The sequence below is a fragment of the Heliangelus exortis genome, chromosome 6 (assembly GCF_036169615.1).
Source record: "Heliangelus exortis chromosome 6, bHelExo1.hap1, whole genome shotgun sequence".
Lineage (NCBI taxonomy): Eukaryota > Metazoa > Chordata > Aves > Apodiformes > Trochilidae > Heliangelus > Heliangelus exortis.
The window spans coordinates 4,858,609-4,877,492 of NC_092427.1; the positions used below are offsets into that span (position 1 = coordinate 4,858,609).

Below are 18,884 nucleotides of genomic sequence, written 5' to 3' on the forward strand. Positions count from 1 at the left end.
GAGATTTGGGGGATTTACTGTTTCTGTGAAATATGGTGATATTTCGTTCAAGGATGTAAATGTATTTAAATGTTTTCTCAGACATTCTTTTGTCTTTCCCTGGAAGTACCAGGAAAATGTGAAATAGATAAATGTTTATAAGCTAGAACAAGAGTAACTTTGACTAAGCTAAGCTTAAAGAAAAGAAAAAGAGGTTGGATGGTTGGGTTTTTTTGAGCTGCTGATGAGATGAAATGATGCATATAATTTTCCTTGGCCTTCAAGACCTGGTCTCTTTGGTTTTTTTGCCTTGCTACCGTCAGGAATAGTACTCAGGAAGATGAGCACACACAGCAGTTACACAGCCAGCATCCATAATGCAGCCCCAGCTCAATCCTGTAGGAAGCAAAGCCTCAGCAGGCTGTGTGGGATGGCTGGCTGAGGAAAAGCCCTTGGATCAGGTGAGGGGAAGGTGTCCATGGAGGAGCAACAGGATCTAATCAGTTCCCAAGTCTTCCAGCAGCCTACACAGGTCAATGCAAAGCAGGCAACCTTTACACCTCAAGCTAAATTAAGAACAGGTTCTGCCAAGCTGTGAGACATGAGTCTGGCACTCCTGACTCACCTGCCCCCATCCTATCTGCCAGACACTTAGTCATAGGCTATTGTTGAGTGCTTTTCAGCTCCTTATAGTCAAACAGCTTTATCTTGTGGTCCTGTCTGCAGCATGCAATTTAAAAACAAATAAAGGCCCAAATTAGTTTTCAAAGTAATTGGAATACTTTGCTCAAATTGGGTGCAATCCAAGCCTGAGAAGGAAGAGAAAATAGCACCGATCCAGACATCTCATTGCTTTTCTGTGATCATTCTTAAAGCCATGAATCATGGCATGTTTATTCTATTTTGGAATGACTCAGCTCTATTTGTGGCCAGCAGGTTTACTATTTTGAAAAAAAAAAATAAAATAATACTGTGAGATTCTTTAAGAGCACTTTACTCTTTTCAGTCTGATTTTTGTGAGACAGTAAATAGCTGAAAAACTTAATGCCCAGTCAAGGGGAACGTTCCTTTTCCAGTGTGGAAAAGAATGTTAAGATATGTATAACATTGCAACTGAGGACTCCATACTGTAGAAAAAGCAGTGATGCAACACCCATAATTGCCACAAACTTCCATTCTTCTAAATCCAGATTTTGACTCCCTGTGTGTAAGACCCTCAGTGGAAGGAGTTGGTAACTTATAAGAAACTGCCAGTGCTTGGAAAATCAATGTGAAAAGTTACTCAAAGCAGAAGGAGATGCTGGGTTTAAGGTACTTCTCTCTGGCTGTCTCTGCTGGGAGATGTTTTGTGATTTATCCCTGGATATGTATTTTTGCACATCAGAGGTGAGTACAGGGATTTGATTTAAGCCTGGCATCAGATTGTGTGCTGCTCTGGTGCAATGCTGGGCTGAGTCTAAATCCCTTCTCTCAGGAAGCACATTTACTGTCTTGATTACAGCTCTACATGTACATGAACCCTGGGTAGCAGTGCAGGTCAGAGGAGTTAATACTAACCTGGGGTTACCCTAGGATGGCACTTGATGTACTTCTGCAGGCTGGGATCAGAGGCTTTGCCTGGGGTCACACTATTTCAGTGCACAGGGACAGGCAGGACTTCTTCTCAGGCACAGGCTTATTAATAGAACAATTTAATGATACTGGGACTTTTTTTGAAGGGATTTTGTCTTATTTATGCATCAAGTTGACAGTAAGATCTCTTAGCAACTCAAATTGCCAGAATAAAAAGGATACGCAAAGACCTGAAGCATTATCAGCATCAAAACCTACCAAGTACCAAAGCTAATTCCTCCCACCCTGGGATGGCCTTGGTAAACATATTACACTGTGTGCCTGTACAGGAGTAGCATATTTATAATGACAGGTTCATTTTAGCAAGATGTTTTTAGCTTGTTAAAACTGTGTTAGTTCATTTGCAGCTGGAGGACAGGGATCCGTGCCCACCCCAAGAAGCTGCTCCCAAGGCAGAGATCTTTGGTGTAGGTCTCTCATCATGGTTCTGCTTAGCTCATTAAGATGTCTTAGCCTCCTAGAAGGTATCAACTTTATTAAGTACAGAGTTCTGGCAGTAAAAACAAATGCAGCGTGGCATGGAAATACTGTAATGTCCCCTGGTTCACTGTAGCATCTTGTTTACAGGGAAGCAAACACAAGCAATGAAATAAATTGAGCTGGCACAGCCTGACTGCTCTCTGAAAACCCTGATGATCTTCACAAAGTTCAGGGCTGGGCCTTCTGAATCTTTTGTGTTCCTCTAAAGGGGTTCTGGGTGCTTTGCTGTTGAAATAAGGGTTGAATAACATCACTTAGAAATCCTTGAAGGCTGTGCAGGACCTTCTGCTGCTGTATTGCTGAGAGATGGTTTAACCAAAGAGATATCTCAGAAGCAGTGTAGGTGAGGGTCCCCTCCAGCCACCCACAGCACAGTTTGTCACTGATGCCACTTTAGTGCCTACTGTGTCACCACTACTTGTGATAACAACTCAGTTAAAACCCTTCTTTCTTCTACATCTGCTTTGCTCTGTGTGGCTCAGTAATAAACTGTGTAGCAGTGGTTGTGCACAACTAAAACATCCCAGAATAGGAGTTTGCTGTCTCCTGTTTTGCCAGACAGAGATAATGGTGTATGGACAAACCAGGAGGAGCATGGATTGTGCAAACTAAGGATTTCTCAATACTCTGTCTCACCTGGGTAGCAGATTTCATCCTTGCAGCAGCTTTGGCAGTCTCTGTCTGCTTTTTGAGCTGGTGTTGGAAAAGATTTCATATGTATGTGGAGTCTGTTTCCAGTTTGGGCTTCATGAATCCTTTGTGTACAGAGCTCAAGTTCTCACTTCAGTGGTTTTGAAGTTGTAAATTGTCTATTGGTAACTGCTTGGGTTTGGAGTGGTTTTTGGTGTTGTTTTGCTTTGTAGCTTTTTTGCTTTTCCCCTTCCTTTGAGAAGGGCTTTTTGTAAAGTGCAGCTAATTCTGGCATCTTGGAAATATCAGAACAACACATTTTGGTTTTACACTGATGCACTAAGGTCAAAATAGTATTTCTATTTGAATAGATAAGCATCTAATCTTTGTTAATATCTACAGATTAAAAGCTACAGGAAGAAAACAGGAATTTTTAATGCTGCTATGTTGGTGAATTCTGGCTTGTTTTGGGTGTTATGTCTGGAGGTATTTATGCTGCTTTCTGACCATGGCACTGTGAAAGGAGGGATCAGTGCTTTTTTTGGTGTTTCCAAAACTTCAGTTTCCAACCTGTTCATTGAGGTTGGAGTCTGGTGTCTGTTCCATATTTCTGAACAGTAGTTTTTTCATATTGCTGTGTCAGTTGGCATGATTCCCTTCAGTATCATTGTATCTTATTTACTTGATGTGTGCATCTCTTCAGATCACATACTCCCCCAGGGAATCAGGGATCACTTATCCACCTCTTCAGTTTTAGCTCACTACTTTATTCCTGCAATTTGATGTGCAGTGTAAATATCATTGTTGTATGAGCACTAATGTGCAATTTAAAACCAATAAATACCCCATTTGCTGAAGGCTAATAGTCTATTAATTTTGTGCTGCAATATCACCTGTTCCTTCGATGAAGAATTTGTTTTCTGAAGAGGTGATTCTGTGATCTTTGCTCTGCCGTGCATATTCTGGAAAGGTGGCATCATTTCAACTCTATCATTTCTTTTTGGGCAACCTCAGCTCTCTGATTTAGCCTGATGGCCAGACTGACCTCCCATGCCAGGGCAACCACTTGCCTCAGGGTGGAAACATGGCAAATTCCTTCAGCTATGTCATTAAAAAGAAGTGATACAGTTAGAGATGTTGTTATTTACTCACTGGGACATGAAGGATCTGAAGAAAGGCTAGTTAGGTGTGGCTATAAAAATTTAACCAGTGTATTGCAAAATTAACTCTGACATGAAGTAACAACCACTTTCACACTCTGCCCAGAGAGTTTTAAATACAGAGATTCTCATGTGCTAAGGCCCTTCTGAAAAGTTCAAAGAATTTTGAGAGAACAACTAATGTTTTAACATTCCCAGTTTCCACAAGGAGTTTCAGCTTCAGCCAATGGAGCTTTAACAGGAGCAGAAAATAGGAAGCATAAATAAGTGCAATAAAAGGACTTTTGCTTTATTTTAAAATACAAAATGATATGTAAAGGATATAGATCTATCCAGAAGGGAATTTCTAACATGTGATATTTTATTATTTCCAGTATTTTCTCTTCAATAGTGAGGGCCAAAAGTACAAGTCAAGTTCCAAGTGACTCTTGTGGGTAGAGAAACAAAAGATCCTTTGAATGGGGTGTTAGTCTGAACAGAACGCAACAAAAAATCCCGGTGTGAAACCACTGAATTTAAACCAGTTTCTAAGCTTGAATCAGCAGGATAGGAGCTTTGGGAATGGCTGTATCTCTTGTTTAGTTATTTTGCAAGTAAGTCACCAATCACCTGATTGTTTGAACAAAATCAATATTTGGGGATTTTTTAAAAAAAGGTAATATTTCCTTGCCTCTAGCCATAGCCTGACAGCAGCATATAACTTTCAAGAAAGCACTGAAGTCTATGAACCAAGACCGGGAAAAGCAGCAGGGAAAACGTGCATTTGGCTCAACATTTGAGGACTTTTTCCATTCCTTTCCCAGGATTCCTGCACAACTTTACCTTGCTCCTATTCTGTCACTGCAAGCAGTGTTAGTCCTTAAGGGCATGTTGTTTTCTTTTGGTTTTTGTTTTTTTTTAATTTGAAAATTTAATGGAATCAGTAAAATGTTTGGCTGGCATTTTTCCAGTGTTTTTATTTCCCACTCTAAATTAAAAGGTTACGATGATCCTCACCTTATAAAGTAGTCTATAAAAAAGTGCTCAAAATGTTCTGTACACAAATAGGACAAGAAGAGAACAAAGTATATTGAGTGTCAGAAATAGTGGGCAGAAGTAGAGCCTGTGATGACTTCATATCTGGAAGGGATGTCTCCTGTCTCTGTTTGTTTAGAGGTTTACAGGAACATTGGATTTCTTTCCCTGGATTTCAAATCTCTGTAGGTTTTGGATAAGCAGCTTGTTAGATGATGGCTTTGCAACACTGCCAGTCTTCTGTCATGTTGATGAGAGAATGATAGGATAATTAAACTATTGATAATACTAGGAATTCAGTCATAATTTAGTTAACTTCACTCATATTCCAGTCACCATTTTTATTTCTCTCTTATAATGATTCTATACTTCAAGATTAATGTGACATTTTGGGATAGGGGGTTGTTAAAGCTGTCAGCTAAGAACCACTGCTTTAACAAGGTGCTTGGAAAACAGTGGCAGTTTGTAACAGGTAAGAAGTAAATTAATCTTCCTGCTGGCTTTGACAACTCCTTGCTCTCTTTATCAGTCAAAAGTGCCTTAAATATGAAGTGGCCTATGGGATACATTGTGCAAAATATATCAAGAGTTAAAAGAAAAATATTTGCACTATTAACATTAAATGCTCCTCATTCTCATCGTCTGTACCATGATAACCATTATGGTTTAATGATAATGGTTATTGTTGGTGCACATAAATTACTGGTGAGCTAGGAGGGATGCTTTTAAGCTTTCCTAAGTCTTGTCTTTACAAGGTAGCAAGTAGAGATGCATGCATTGCTTTCACTGATTGCAGCAGCATAAAACTATTCAAAGCAGTTGCAATATTTGTGGTTGCCTGCAGACAAACTGATTTGGCCAAAAGACAAAAATGGGCACATGAGGTCTCATTTTGAAACCTACCTAAGAAAAGCATGTGATGGATTTGAGCTCAGAAACAGAACTGGAAGGGGAATGGGAAGCTTTGTGTATTTTTAACCTGACTTTGGGAGTGTTTGAACATGAGGACTGTTGTGCTGAGCATCTTGAAGTGGCTTATTTGTACACTTGTGTATTTCTCTTAATTTCCTCTAAGCCATGACAACAAAGGACTTTTCCTCTGCATCCCAGGCTGAGGCCAGGGTGTATTTACATGGGTGTTTCCCTGGCAGACAGAATCCATAAAAACACATTTCAGAAATAAAGCAAGAAGATTGTAGCTATTTGTGGCATTGCTCAAGGATCATAACAACGTTCAGCTGTCTTTGAAGGCTTTTTGAAAAGCTTAGATATTTCCAAATGTATATTTTTGCTGTTTGTTTACCTTTTTAATCGTTGGGTGACAGTAAATCTTTAAAGTGCCCTTCTCAGCTTTCTTCTGTAAGGTACCACAAATAAAGCTGAAGGTTTAATCTGTAAATCCCTTTGTCATGTCCCATAATAAAAAGGTGAGCAGAAGGTAGTTAAAGCTATTTATCACAGCATGCTTGGCAAGTCTGGGATGTGTTAAGTTACATAAACAGGAAACTACTTGTTCTCCATTCTTTATCTTGTAAGACAGAACTAAGACCAAATGTAGCACAGAACCTTCTTGCTTTAGAAAAATACTGAAGGCTGGTACTGTGTGGTTTTTATTTTATTTTTTAAGCTCAGAAGCTGTTGAAGAGAAGTTAGGACACTGTGCCTTTGCTTCCATTAAAAATTCTTTTCTATACAGGATCTTTAACAAGTATAATTTGCCTTTCAAAGTGATTTGTGGTTTATTTTTTTTTTTTAACTGTCTGTCAGGAAATTACTGTGTGTACCTGGTCATTTCAAGCACTTATGGTGCATGTTAAATACACTCGATAAGCATTTCATTTAGCATTAATGGGATAATTATTGTATGTTGAAATACTGATTTATGACAAAAGACACTTTTACTAGGATCTGACATTTGTTCAATTCATTAGTTATGTTAGATAGCAATTAAATTTTACAAGGTTATTTTAAATTGATTGGTACAGAATTTTTGCAACAATAGTGACTAAGAGATGTGCAGTGATACATCAGCTACAGTGCCATGTTGACCAAAAATTAATTTTAACTCATGTCTGGACATTCAGCTGCTAACTATAGCTACTCATTATTTACTGTATGTTGTAGAATACAACACAGTGTAGGTATAATGGCAATTTTGGTCAAGAGTGGTTTAAAACTAAATTCTATTGAAACCAGTGACATGGTGCATTGGGATCTCTTAATTGCACAGAAGAGCTACATAGCAGAATGAAAAATGTATCAGAAATTCTGTTTTCTCTGAACTGTGATGCAGACAGACATAAAGCCTGCTGGGTTTTGTGAAAGGCACTTTTAGCACCTCCAGCTTTAGTCTTCTGTTTTCTTAATCTCCTTTACTTTTTGGAAGAGCTTTGGGGAGTTAATGTTTCCTTCTAAAATTCCTATTCAATAATGCATAAAGTCCCTGTTCATCCTGCGAAGAGCCAGAGCAAGTGAACACTGCTTTTCTTTTCAGAATAAGGGTGTGTTGGACAAGAAGATGACCTTTCATGTCTGTCACTGCCTTTGAACAGGGCAAGTTCTCAGCATTCCCAGAGGGAAGAGTAATCCTGCATTGGGAGAGGGATGCTGAGCTAAGGAGAAGGGAGGCCAAGGAGCAGTTGTGTGGCTTGGATGGGACTCCTGAGCTACCTTTGGACCTTCTGCCAAGGTCTTATGTCAGTGAACTCCCTGTGGATGTTTGAAGGTCTGGAAGGCAATGGGAAAATTCAGGCTGCCCTGGGAAATCCTTGTTCTTCCAAACAACAGGGACAGCAGTTGGTCCTGAGTAGCTGGGAGCCAGGTACTCGAATGCTTTCCTCTTTGGGTTGTTGCTTCCTATTTCTTTTCTTTCACATGCCTTAGAAGCTGTTGAAATTAAACTGCTGCATAGCTTGCTTTTTTTTCTCTTTTTCTTTTTTCTCTCTTTCAAAAAAAAAAATAAAAGGCAGGTATAAAGGGCATGGGATACTGAAATGGGAGAATACTCCAGACACCAAAAAAGAGCAAAAGAAACCTGACTTTTGGGAAAGGAACTGAAATAAAAGCTCTTCTATCCAGCATAAAGTCTAAGCTGTGAATTCAGAAAACTATTATTTCCAAGGCTTTTACATCTGTTTTTTACCAAGAATGTTATTCTATATGCTATACTATATTAAGGTGAATTTTTGCAACTGTAGTATTCTTGATTGCATGGATACTTTGGAATCATAGAATCATAGAATCATAGAATAGGCTGGGTTGGAAGGGACCCCAGAGATCATCGAGTCCAACCCTTGAACAACTACCGCCACAGTCATTAGACTATGGCACTGAGTGCCACATCGAGTCACTTTTTAAATGTCTCCAGGGACGAAGCGTCCACCACCTTCCCAGGCAGCCCGTTCCAATGTCTGATCACCCTTTCCGTGGAAAAAATTCTTTCTAATATCCAATCTGAACTTCCCCCGGCACAATTTAAGACCATGCCCTCTTTGTCTTACTGAGAGTTGCCTGGGAAAAGAGACCAACCCCCGCCTGGCTCCAACCTCCTTTCAGGGAGTTGTAGAGAGCAATGAGGTCTCCCCTGAGCCTCCTCTTCTCCAGGCTGAACAGCCCCAGCTCCCTCAGGAGGATCTGTGTTCGAGTCCCTTCACCAGCTTGGTTGCCCTCCTTTGGACCTGTTCGAGGACCTCAATATCCTTCTTGAACTGAGGGGCCCAGAACTGAACACAGTACTCAAGGTGTGACCTTACCAGGGCTGAGTACAGGGGCAGAATCACCTCCTTGGACCTGCTGGTGACGCTGTTTCTGATACATGCCAGGATGCCATTGGCCTTCTTGGCCACCTGGGCACACTGCTGGCTCATGTTCAGCTTCCTGTCAATCCAGACTCCCAGGTCCCTTTCTGCCTGGCTGCTCTCCAACCACTCTGTGCCCAGCCTGGAGCTCCCCATGGGGTTGTTGTGGCCAAAGTGCAGGACCCGGCACTTGGCCTTGTTGAAGCTCATCCCATTGGAGTCAGCCCCTCTCTCCAGTCTGTCCAGGTCCCTCTGCAGAATCCTCCTGCCTTCCAGCTGATCAACACTTCTCCCCAGCTTGGTGTCATCAGCAAACTTGCTGATGATGGACTCAATCCCCTCATCCAAGTCATCAATGAAGATATTGAACAGGACTGGGCCCAGTACTGATCCCTGGGGGACACCACTGGTGAGCGGCCGCCAACTGGAAGCAGCCCCGTTCAGCACCACTCTCTGGGCCCGGCCCTCCAGCCAATTCTTAACCCAGTGCAGAGTACGCTTGTCCAAGCTGTGGGCTGCCAGCTTTCTCAGGAGAATGCTGTGGGAGACAGTGTTGAAGGCCTTGCTGAAGTCCAGATAGACCACATCCACAGCCTTCCCCTCATCCACCAGGCGGAAGTAATTAGACTCTGAGCAATTAAAAAAAGGAAGTGTTAGTTTTATTTTAAAAAGGGCTTAATTCATATTTTCTGTTAGTTAATTGATTTGTATAAAAAAATGAAGAGAAATAAAATGCCCCAAAGTGTGTCTGTTACAGAGGTTTAGTCCCGCAGCATTAATTTTGTCTGTTTGTAGGTATCCTAATGAAATTCCTTGTATTCTTTCTTTCTCTGCTCCTGTTCGCATACAAAGGATTTTATTAGTGTATCAGTAATTTGCCATCTAAATTCCCTTGAGGAACTGTAATTTTCCCTGCACCTTTTTATGCAGGTGTCCCAGGTGTCAGTATTCAAAGTCTAATGAAGAAACCTCAGGTTCACAAAAGATTTTCTCCTGTAACATCAAGGCACTTCTTTTATATATATATATACTTATGAAGAAATGCAAAAGCTAATGTAATTGAAAAGGAAGGTATTGCAGAAATCGTTTTCTCTCCCAAACAGGCATCTTCACTCAGAAAAAATGGCAAATTGAAAAGGGAAAAGTTTTACTTGCAGGACAGGGCCATAATGGGTCGTAGGATTCATGTGAATTAATGAAGTTAATTCAGTGCATTCTTTACCTTCCCATTTTAGCACATCTTTTCTGTGTTCACAAGTTCCTGATCTGTCTGATTCTAAGAAGGGAGCAGTAGGGAGAGCATTACCACCAGGGAAAGCTGTTTGCTTTTTCTCCTATGAGAATTATAACTTGTGTCACTGTTACACCTCCTGAGGCAAGGGGCTTGCCCAGGCATCCAGGAATAATTTTTTATTGTTGCATGCAGGTTATTAATTAAAACTGGCAGTGATATCTTCTGAGTGCTCCATACTGAGCTTCATAATCTCGTCCCTAGCGCAGACTCCTCAGGTCCATGGGTGGCAGCACCCGTGGTTATTTTCTTGTCCATTTAGGCTGCCAGTCATGGGAATAACTAAAGGCTATTAAGACAGACTCCTGACACTTTACAGTTGTGAGTCCAAGCTTTTAGATCTTCAAGAAGCAGCTCAGCTGCCACTCTAACCTGGCAGTTCCCAGCAGCTTCCCAAGGAATCCTGCTCTGCCATGCGGAGTGTGTGTGACTGATTGGGATACGTGGGGAATCCTGGTGGCAGCTGTGGACTGAAGTATTTGGCATTCATTAGAGCAGGACTGCATGGGAGGCAGTCATCATTAGCTGAATGTCCTGCCTGCCTGCTCCTTGAATGGGGTTTTGTGGCCTTGAAATGCTCTTTTGATGCTGCTCGAGTGACTGTGTTGGATGCAAGCTGGAGCAGTGCCAGGAAGCAGAATGAGATTTCCCCTGCCCCTGGCTCAAGGATGCTGTGTAAGGCACTGTGGGGAGTAGGAGAAGGAGGAGATGCACACTTAGACCCTTCCGGTGTGATCTGGGGCAGTTTTCAAAACCAAACTATTGTGGGGGTGTGGTGTTGGGGCACTGAACCAATTGTGGATGAAAGCAGTGAAGCATTTTCAGCTCGATCCCACAAAGTAAAGGGCTTTGTTTCATACCTGCTTTTTTTCTGTTTTAATTAAGGTCATGGAGAGATGAAAATGACAAAATCTTATTAACTCTAAGTGTCCTTTCACCTGCTTCAGCACCTCAGCTCCCTTTCTGTATTCTTCTAGCTCAGTTGAAGTTAAAAGATGGGATCTTCTGATCGTGCCTTCCCTTTCATCCTCCCCTGCCAGAGTCAGGAGATGGAAATGGACCAAAGGGAGATTGGAAATTCAGTTTCCTGAGGATGGCCAAAGCTGCTGCTTGGGCTGATCAGGCAGAGCCCTGTGGAAGCTGCTGTGCTGCTGCAGCCCCAGATCCTGTCACTTTTGGGGACAAGAACTGCTGGTCAGCATCTGCCCATAGCCCCCGACTGAAAGCCAAGGTCCTGCTTTTCTAATGACAATTTGTGGTACAATTTGACTGTAGGGTGTGGGGGTAAAAAGAAGGAAGCTTGGGGGTTTGGTGAAAAACAGCTTTTCTTGATGTAATATGGCAACAATAGGGTTAAGCTGTAAACTACAACCTTAATAGTAAGATTCTGGATTTTCCCTTCATACATAATTTTTATGTATGTTTTTCCTGTTATACAGTACTTGTGTCACAGAGATCAGGTCTTTGAACTTATTAAATGAAAAAAAAAAAAAGATTCATACTATACTTCTTAATGGCATAGAGTCTCTGTAATAAAATATCTTTGTTAAATTAATAATTATGTTAAATTTTTCTGTAACTGTATGAGGTTTAATGGAGCAGTAATGTAGTTTATGGAGAAATTCCCTTTACAGAATTCTTTTTTAAAATATTTCAGTAGAATAGCATTTAACTTTTTTTTTTCTAGGAAATCTGTTTTAGTGGGAGTTTTGCTAGATTCAGACAAAACTTACCATTCCAACGCAAATAATGTTTTCCATTTTTAAAGTTAAAGCTTGAATGCTTTATCTGTTGAATAATTTTACTTGTACTGGCTTTTCTATGCTCATATCACTTGCAGCTTTTATTTAATATAAGGGAAAGGATATTGATATAAAGTAAGAAAATCCTACCTGGGAGTTGATGCTATAACTTGTTCCAAAACAACAGTCTAGTGACTATTCAACACAATAGTTTTCCCAGAGAAAACTGGCCCTATTTATGTATTATTGTTACCTGAAGATTGTAAAGAAGAAAACTAAAGTAGCTTTAAAGTTACCCATCAAAATAGAAAGGGAAAACAATAATTTCCTTTAACCTGGAACCTGAACATAGAAATGCAAAAAAAAAATAAAAAAAAATACAACCTCTTGCAGGAGCAAGTTTTAACAGTCCATCTGGCTTATAAAATTTGAAAAAGCTTACCCTCAAGTGAAGAACAGGATGGAAATAAAGTATAGCAGGTTCCACTCCCTGTAAATTCTTAGCTGTTGTCCACAGGGGCCTGGGAAGCTTCAGCTTAAAAATTTTGGCTGGTAAAAGGGCAAGTCAAGGCAGGGAGAGCTGGGGGAAAGCTGAGGCTGCTTTTAAATACAGAGATTTGGTACAGTGCCCATAGAAACAGGCATCCTGCTGTGGTAACATGGTCAGAACTTGGGCTTCACAGAGGGGAAGGACCTCAGAGACAGTGGTGGAAATAGGATGAATGGGGAGAAATCTTTTTTTTTTCCTAGAAAATGTTTATTTTCCCCTTTGCACTGGAGCTGAGGGCAGGAGGATGGAATGTGCTGCATCAGTGAGGGTGAACAATGTGCTGATGGGCTCCAGAGCCTTCCCAACCTGGTGCCAGTTGGCAAACTGGGCTTGTGTTCAAGGAGCAGTCAAGAGATTTTGGGATGAAATTGTTTTGCAAACAGTGATTTTTTTTATTTTTTTTTCCATGTGATTTAAATGATAAGTGTACAACATCTGGCTGTGGTTTTGGAATGGGAGCTCAGGCATTTGCATGCTCTGGTCCCTCCAGAATTGATTATGTTCGTGGGGGATGAACAGTGGATGAACTCTGTAAGACCACTACATCTGTGGTTCCTAATATCTTCTATATTGATTATTCTGTAGCAGCCCAGAACAGATATTTTAAAATCACTTAGGAACATTAATTTCAAAGAAGTTTGCTGGAAATTTCTCTCTGCCTGACTTTCATAATTGCATCCAATTGCATTCTTGGTGTTTTCCAACTCCTTCATAAATTCCTCACTGTTGTTTCAGTCAGGGAGGGTGTACAGCCCTGAGACCAGAGGGACAAGATGATGGGCAGCAGGAAAAAGCTACCTCTGAGCCTCTTAAACTCCATTTCCACACTGTAGGAAAAGAAATGAGAAACTGGTTTTGTTGCCTTGATCCTGGGAGGGTTCAGCAGGGGAGCCAAGTGCTACCAGTGTGCAGAGGCTGCATGAACACAGCTCTTCTGCTCCTGGCATGGTCTGAGCTGCCAGGTCTCTGCAGGGTCATCTGGTTTGTGGGACTTCCCCAGCAATCCCTGGTCGCTCAGAATTCCTTGCAGAGGAGGATTGCACTTTTGGAAATCTGGAAACTCTGTGTGGGTGAGAATGATTCAGCTTGGGATGGATGTGGTGCAGTGCTGGGATTTTATTGGTTTTTTTGTTTTTGTTTTTTTTTTCTTTGGAAATTTGCATTATGCCCTGTTTTTGAGATTGGATCTGAAATAATCTTTATTTCAACTTCTTTCTGCAATGACAGAAAATCAGAAACAGATGAAGCACAATAATATAAAAATCCCCACATTTAGATATGACGCAGAACACTCCTGTAACAAAACCCAAAGTGCTTCCAGTGTCACCCTGTGCAATGTGAAATACATTTCTTGTCCAAAGCAGGGTTAACTTTATTTTCAGTGGGCACTTCCTAAAAGTCTGTGCTGGGTTTGTTTCCCATTGGAGTTCAGAACCTGGAGGCTTTCTTCTTGAGAAGTGCAGTGGCTGACGGGCCTGCAGTGATGGCTCAGGACACCTCCAGCTGCCCCACAAATTGTCACCAGAAATGAAGTAAGAGAATAAAGTGATTCCCTGAGAGGCAACAAAAGCAACAAAATCATCTGTACAAAGGGATTTCATTTCAGTGGCAACTGTGTGTTCAGAAAATCACAGATTTTGAGTCGCAGTCAAATCAGCACTTGTAAAAAGAGGAGCAAGAGATGGATCATATGGTAATTGTACTGGGGAAAAAATGTGTAACAGTTCTGGTAATAGAAGTGATTGATGGTTTCTTTATGAGCAGCTGAAAAATAAGTCTCTCAGGAGCACACCAAAGTATGGGAGATCCAGAGTAAAAATGTATTCTTGAAAAGCACTTTGTATAATGGACCATTTTGCATCAGAAATAACTTCTGGATTTGTGTGATTCAAACCAAGGAATTGTTCCTTAGTTACTGTATCCCCTCATTTTCTCTCTGTTTATGGTAGCACATGCAGTTCTATTCTATATTCTATAGATTCTTGATTTTAAACTCCAATTTCAATGCCATACCCCAGATCTGACAGGAAGCTTGCAGCTCAGAGTTGTGTGATTTTTACTGAGGCAAACTCCCATGTGTAGAGAACTACACAGGTGAGGGGGGTGCCACACAGTAGTAAGTGTAAGTAGTGACTAGTAGTGAGTGTGTAAGCAAGTGCTGCAGGGCTGTAAGGGTTGATGTGTGCCCTGAAAGCAGGAGCTACAGGGGATGCATTTCCAGATGACTGTCACTGAAGTCAATGGTAAAGAGTTCATTGATTTCAGTGGACCAGGATCATTTAGTCTTCAATTAGAATATGACCTTCATCCTCTTGCTCTAATTGGCATTTCTCTCTTCTGTGAGTGCTGCTTGTAATTTCTTTCTCAGTGGAACTGTGTGACTGCTTTTAGATTGGAGAAAAGTAAATCAAAGGAAATACCTTCCTTTGCTTAATGTCTGTAACAATGCGAATCTTTTATTTAATACAACCCATTAGTTGTCTTGCTTGCTCATCTGTTATCTATTTTTTTTTTTTTTTAAATTCAGAAGCTATAGATTTGCTTCATTAGTCTTTCAGTTTTCCTCTGGGTCCTATAGTAATTCTTAAAGGAAAAAAGCAAAAAAGGGGTTGTGTAAAATGTACAGAGGCAAACACAAGAGTTGTTCATCACATGAAATTTATTTATTTTATGGAAATACGCAGTTCTGTTTCTTAAAAGTCTTTAAATATGTGATATTTTCTAAATGTGCCAGATCACTTCAGCCCAAGTGCCATTCAGTGCTGCAAATTTTAGTTTCTGACTTTTCATCATTAGTGGTTATTCCCCTGATCATCTTATTAGCCTTGAGTATAAATACTACATTTATCTCCCTGAATAACTAAAAGTCTGTGATGCTTCTTAAATACACAAGGATATTCAAAGCTATTTTTTCGGAATAGGAAATAAAATGAATGAATTTCCCCAAATTTATATTGACTATTAAAAGATACTGCATTTCTGTACAAATTTGTCCACAATTTCGGTGCTGTTATAGCAAAAACTGAGTGTGGTCCAAAGACATTTTTTTCTTTATTGGTCTATGATGATGGATAACTACATAACTATACAAAAATGATAAGTTAGAATGTTCAAGTGTTATTTTGATGATGATACTTCTATACAGAGACTGTTCCATGAAAACTGAGGTGACTAGCAGAAGTTTTAATTGCACTTTTCTATAGTTTTCCTGTTTTTTTCCTCAAATATTCAACACTTGTGTCTTTTTGTGCAGTCTCTGTGTGAAAATGGTTTCATTGTCTTTAGTGATCTTCCTTTGCTGTGCTAAACTCTGCATTTACAGGGGCTCTATGAGTTGCTCATATCATGTGGGTATTTACAAATGTTTCCTCTCCTTAGAGCTGGACAGGAAAGGTGAAATTCATTTGGCATTTATGGCTTTTTTTTAGATAGGATTTTATTACAAGGTGCTTATAAAGTTAGGAACAGCCACTGACTGCTGCTTGCATGAGCCTTTACAGATTGAATTAGTTTCTGGCTTTGGTTTTGTGTTGGTGATGGTGACAGGGTATTTATTTTTTTGGGGGGGGGGTTGATTGAATGATTTTGATTGGAGTGGTTTGGGTTTTTTGGGGGGGTTTTTTGGGTTTGTTTTTTGTGTGTGTTGCAGGTATTTGGGTTTTTATTTATTCTTTTATTGTTGTTTGCTTGGGTTTTGGTGTTTTTTTGGGGGGGTTGTTTTTTTTCTAGGTTCTTACCCCACCTCTAGTTAGTCCTTGGTATTCTAGTTTACAAGTAAGGGTAAGGTTGGTTTCAACCTTACTAAGTAAAGCAGCAAATATTCTGGTCACAGTCAAGATTACCCTGAGTTTACATTACCAGGGTAAATGTAGTTTTTTGTTTTATTGCTCTGTAACCGAGCAAAAAACTCACTAAATTTATAACCAATTTGAACCAGGCTGCTTTTAATGGGACAAGGGACAGACCAGAGAAGGTGGGACCTGAGATAAGAAAATAGCAGTGAGGATTTTATTAAAAGATTTAAATGTAAGGTCACATCAGGGAGGGTGCAATTTATTGAACAGTTTGTTTTAACTGCCAACCAGATGCTTTTTCTCAAGGTTTCTGAGGATTTCTAGACATTGAATTCTCCCAGCATACTTGTAAGTTTTAGAAATGCTTACCATCCATTTTTATAAATGATCACTGAGACTCAGTAGGGGTTATGTGATTTATCCAGTGAAAACAAGAATAATGGAACACTGGAATCCTGTTTTTTAACACTAAACATAGGTATAGTGTGTGTTTTATATATATTTATATAGTGCTTTTGTGTGTGTGTATATATACACATAGAGTGAAGCTATATAATTTATAAATTATATTTTATAAATCTATTTTTTCCTAACTCTCTTGTTCTGTTGGTAATCAGATTAATTTTTTTTTTTTTTAATCCTACTGAAAGCTTATGCTTTCCTCAAATATCACCAAATACTATGAAACATTTGTAGCTGTCCTAATTCTGGCTCATAAGTTGTGCTAAAAATTTCTCCTTCGATTGACAGCTTTCTTTGCCAGATTATAATATTCCCAGATGATTATTTATCTTAACTGCAGGGCTTTTTCTGAAAAGTACGATTAGCAGGATGTGTTTCAAGCTACTACTAACATTTTGCCACAGAATGTAATTTCTTTAATGTTTTCTGAGCAAAGAAGGTAATTTATGTATTTTTGAAAACTCTGTTGCTAGGAGTATATTTCCATCCCTTTCTTTTCTTTCCTTCTCCCCCAAGGCCAATAAGTAAAAATTAAAGATGTGAGTAAATCCAGAGCTAGGAACAGCCCTGCCATTTAACTGTGTGGGAATCTGGATACGCAAGCAGTGGTTTTTGTTAAAATATAATGATTTACAAAATAATACCATGCAGAGAAGGAGAGAAGGGGAAAGCAGGAGGACTGGGAGCAGAGTTGGGGATTTCTGTAGCTCTGAGCCAGGCTGTGAACCACGGGGCTGATGTAGAAAAGGTTTCACTTCATAGTTGAAACCAGAGGGAAGTGAAGGTCACGCTGGTTTCCAGCATGGCCATTTCATTTCCATTGGTTAGGAAATCCAGTAAGCTATAAAGGAGAAAGCAGTTGTTTTTATACCTCTTCATTTATCAGCACTGATTGAAAAGGCAGGGAGCAATCTTCATGTAGCTTTTATAGAACTTTATAAAGATAAAACCCCTATAATATATCCTTCACTCCCAATACAGCAGCTGACGTGTGCTGAAGTGTGATTAAATTATTGGGGGAGGAGAAAAAAGGAAGTTACTGGAAGGAGCTGTTAAAAAACACTAAAAAGAGATGTTGAAGTCTGGATGTGTTTGGTTTCCATGAGCTCAACAGTGTGGTAGGAGGTAAAGCAGCAGATCCAAGCAGAAGGAGGATGCAAGAAGAGAATGAAGCTAGTCCCAATTTCACACTGGTGTGGTCTGGCCATTTTTCAAGGGTTTTTTGGAAGTTGAATAAAAATTTGAAGAAGTTAAAACTGTCTCAATGTGCACTGAACAGTTCCCAGGTATTTATTAATTGCAAGCATGGACTGTGGTGGTGAGAAAGAGATAGAAAAGGATTTTCCAGATCAAACAGAAAAAGAGTTCTGCTGCTCAGAATTAGGAAGGCAGAAACTCTTGTTTCTGCTTACACTTGATTGTTCTGACTTCAGATTTCATTCAAACAGTGAGAAGGCTGAAATAACTACACAGCTACTTTGGGAAATGTCATAGGCTGTTCTGTTCAGCTGGATAGCAAATCTGTTTTTTAAAAATAATGAAATTGAAGGTTCTGAGTCTGCCTTTATTGTAAACTTTCCATTTTAGAAAACTCTCCCATGAATTCTTTGAATTTAAAGATACTAAAGTATGGAGTGGAGAAGATGGAGTGGTTTAGAAGACATAGGTAGAATTTTCATAAAGCAGGGAAATGTTGGTTGTGCATGTTAGACCATTAATGATCATTTTCACATTTACCAATTAGCAGAAGGCAATGTAGCTGTCTAAACTCAAGGTAATATTTATTTTAAGTTGAATGGTTATTTTCAAACTGAAGCAATAGGAGATTGCAGCCTGCTTCTCTCTGTTTCTTTCTTTTCTTCCTTTTCGTTTGCTTTTAAAAATAAATAAAGGACTAAGGAGATTTACAATGACCAGAGTTTAATTTGTATTGGCATTTATATCTTCCCTCTGAGGTTTAGAAAAAATGGAATCAAATTAGGTCAGACACATAGAAATGAGAAAATATTGCTTAGAGCTGCATGAGCACTGAAACACCTAAATCCAACTTAAACAAAAGTGAGCTGGAAACTCAACCCAGAACATGAGATGTGGTCTGGGAGCCATGGAAATCTGTTTGTATTTTACTGAGTATTTCCTGAAGGCACTGAACTCCTCTGGGTTGGAGGGAAAGAATTTGGAATACCAAATTTATTTTAATAATAATAATCTCATCAACAATATTTGTATGGAACAAAAATAGTAGTTTAACTGCCATTGTGTAGGTGGTAAAGAACATGGTCATCTCATGCAATTTAAAACAGTATTAGATCACAAGCATTTTATATTACAAAATAGACTTGGCCTTAAAGGA

The 18,884-nt window shown here is 39.7% G+C and overlaps 1 protein-coding gene across 1 annotated transcript in view; it reads left to right on the forward strand.

Moving 5' to 3' along the window:
• The window catches only part of LRP1B (LDL receptor related protein 1B), a 631,173-nt gene that overhangs the window by 178,901 nt on the left and 433,388 nt on the right, over positions 1-18,884 (forward strand). The gene's annotated exons all lie outside the window — the stretch shown is intronic.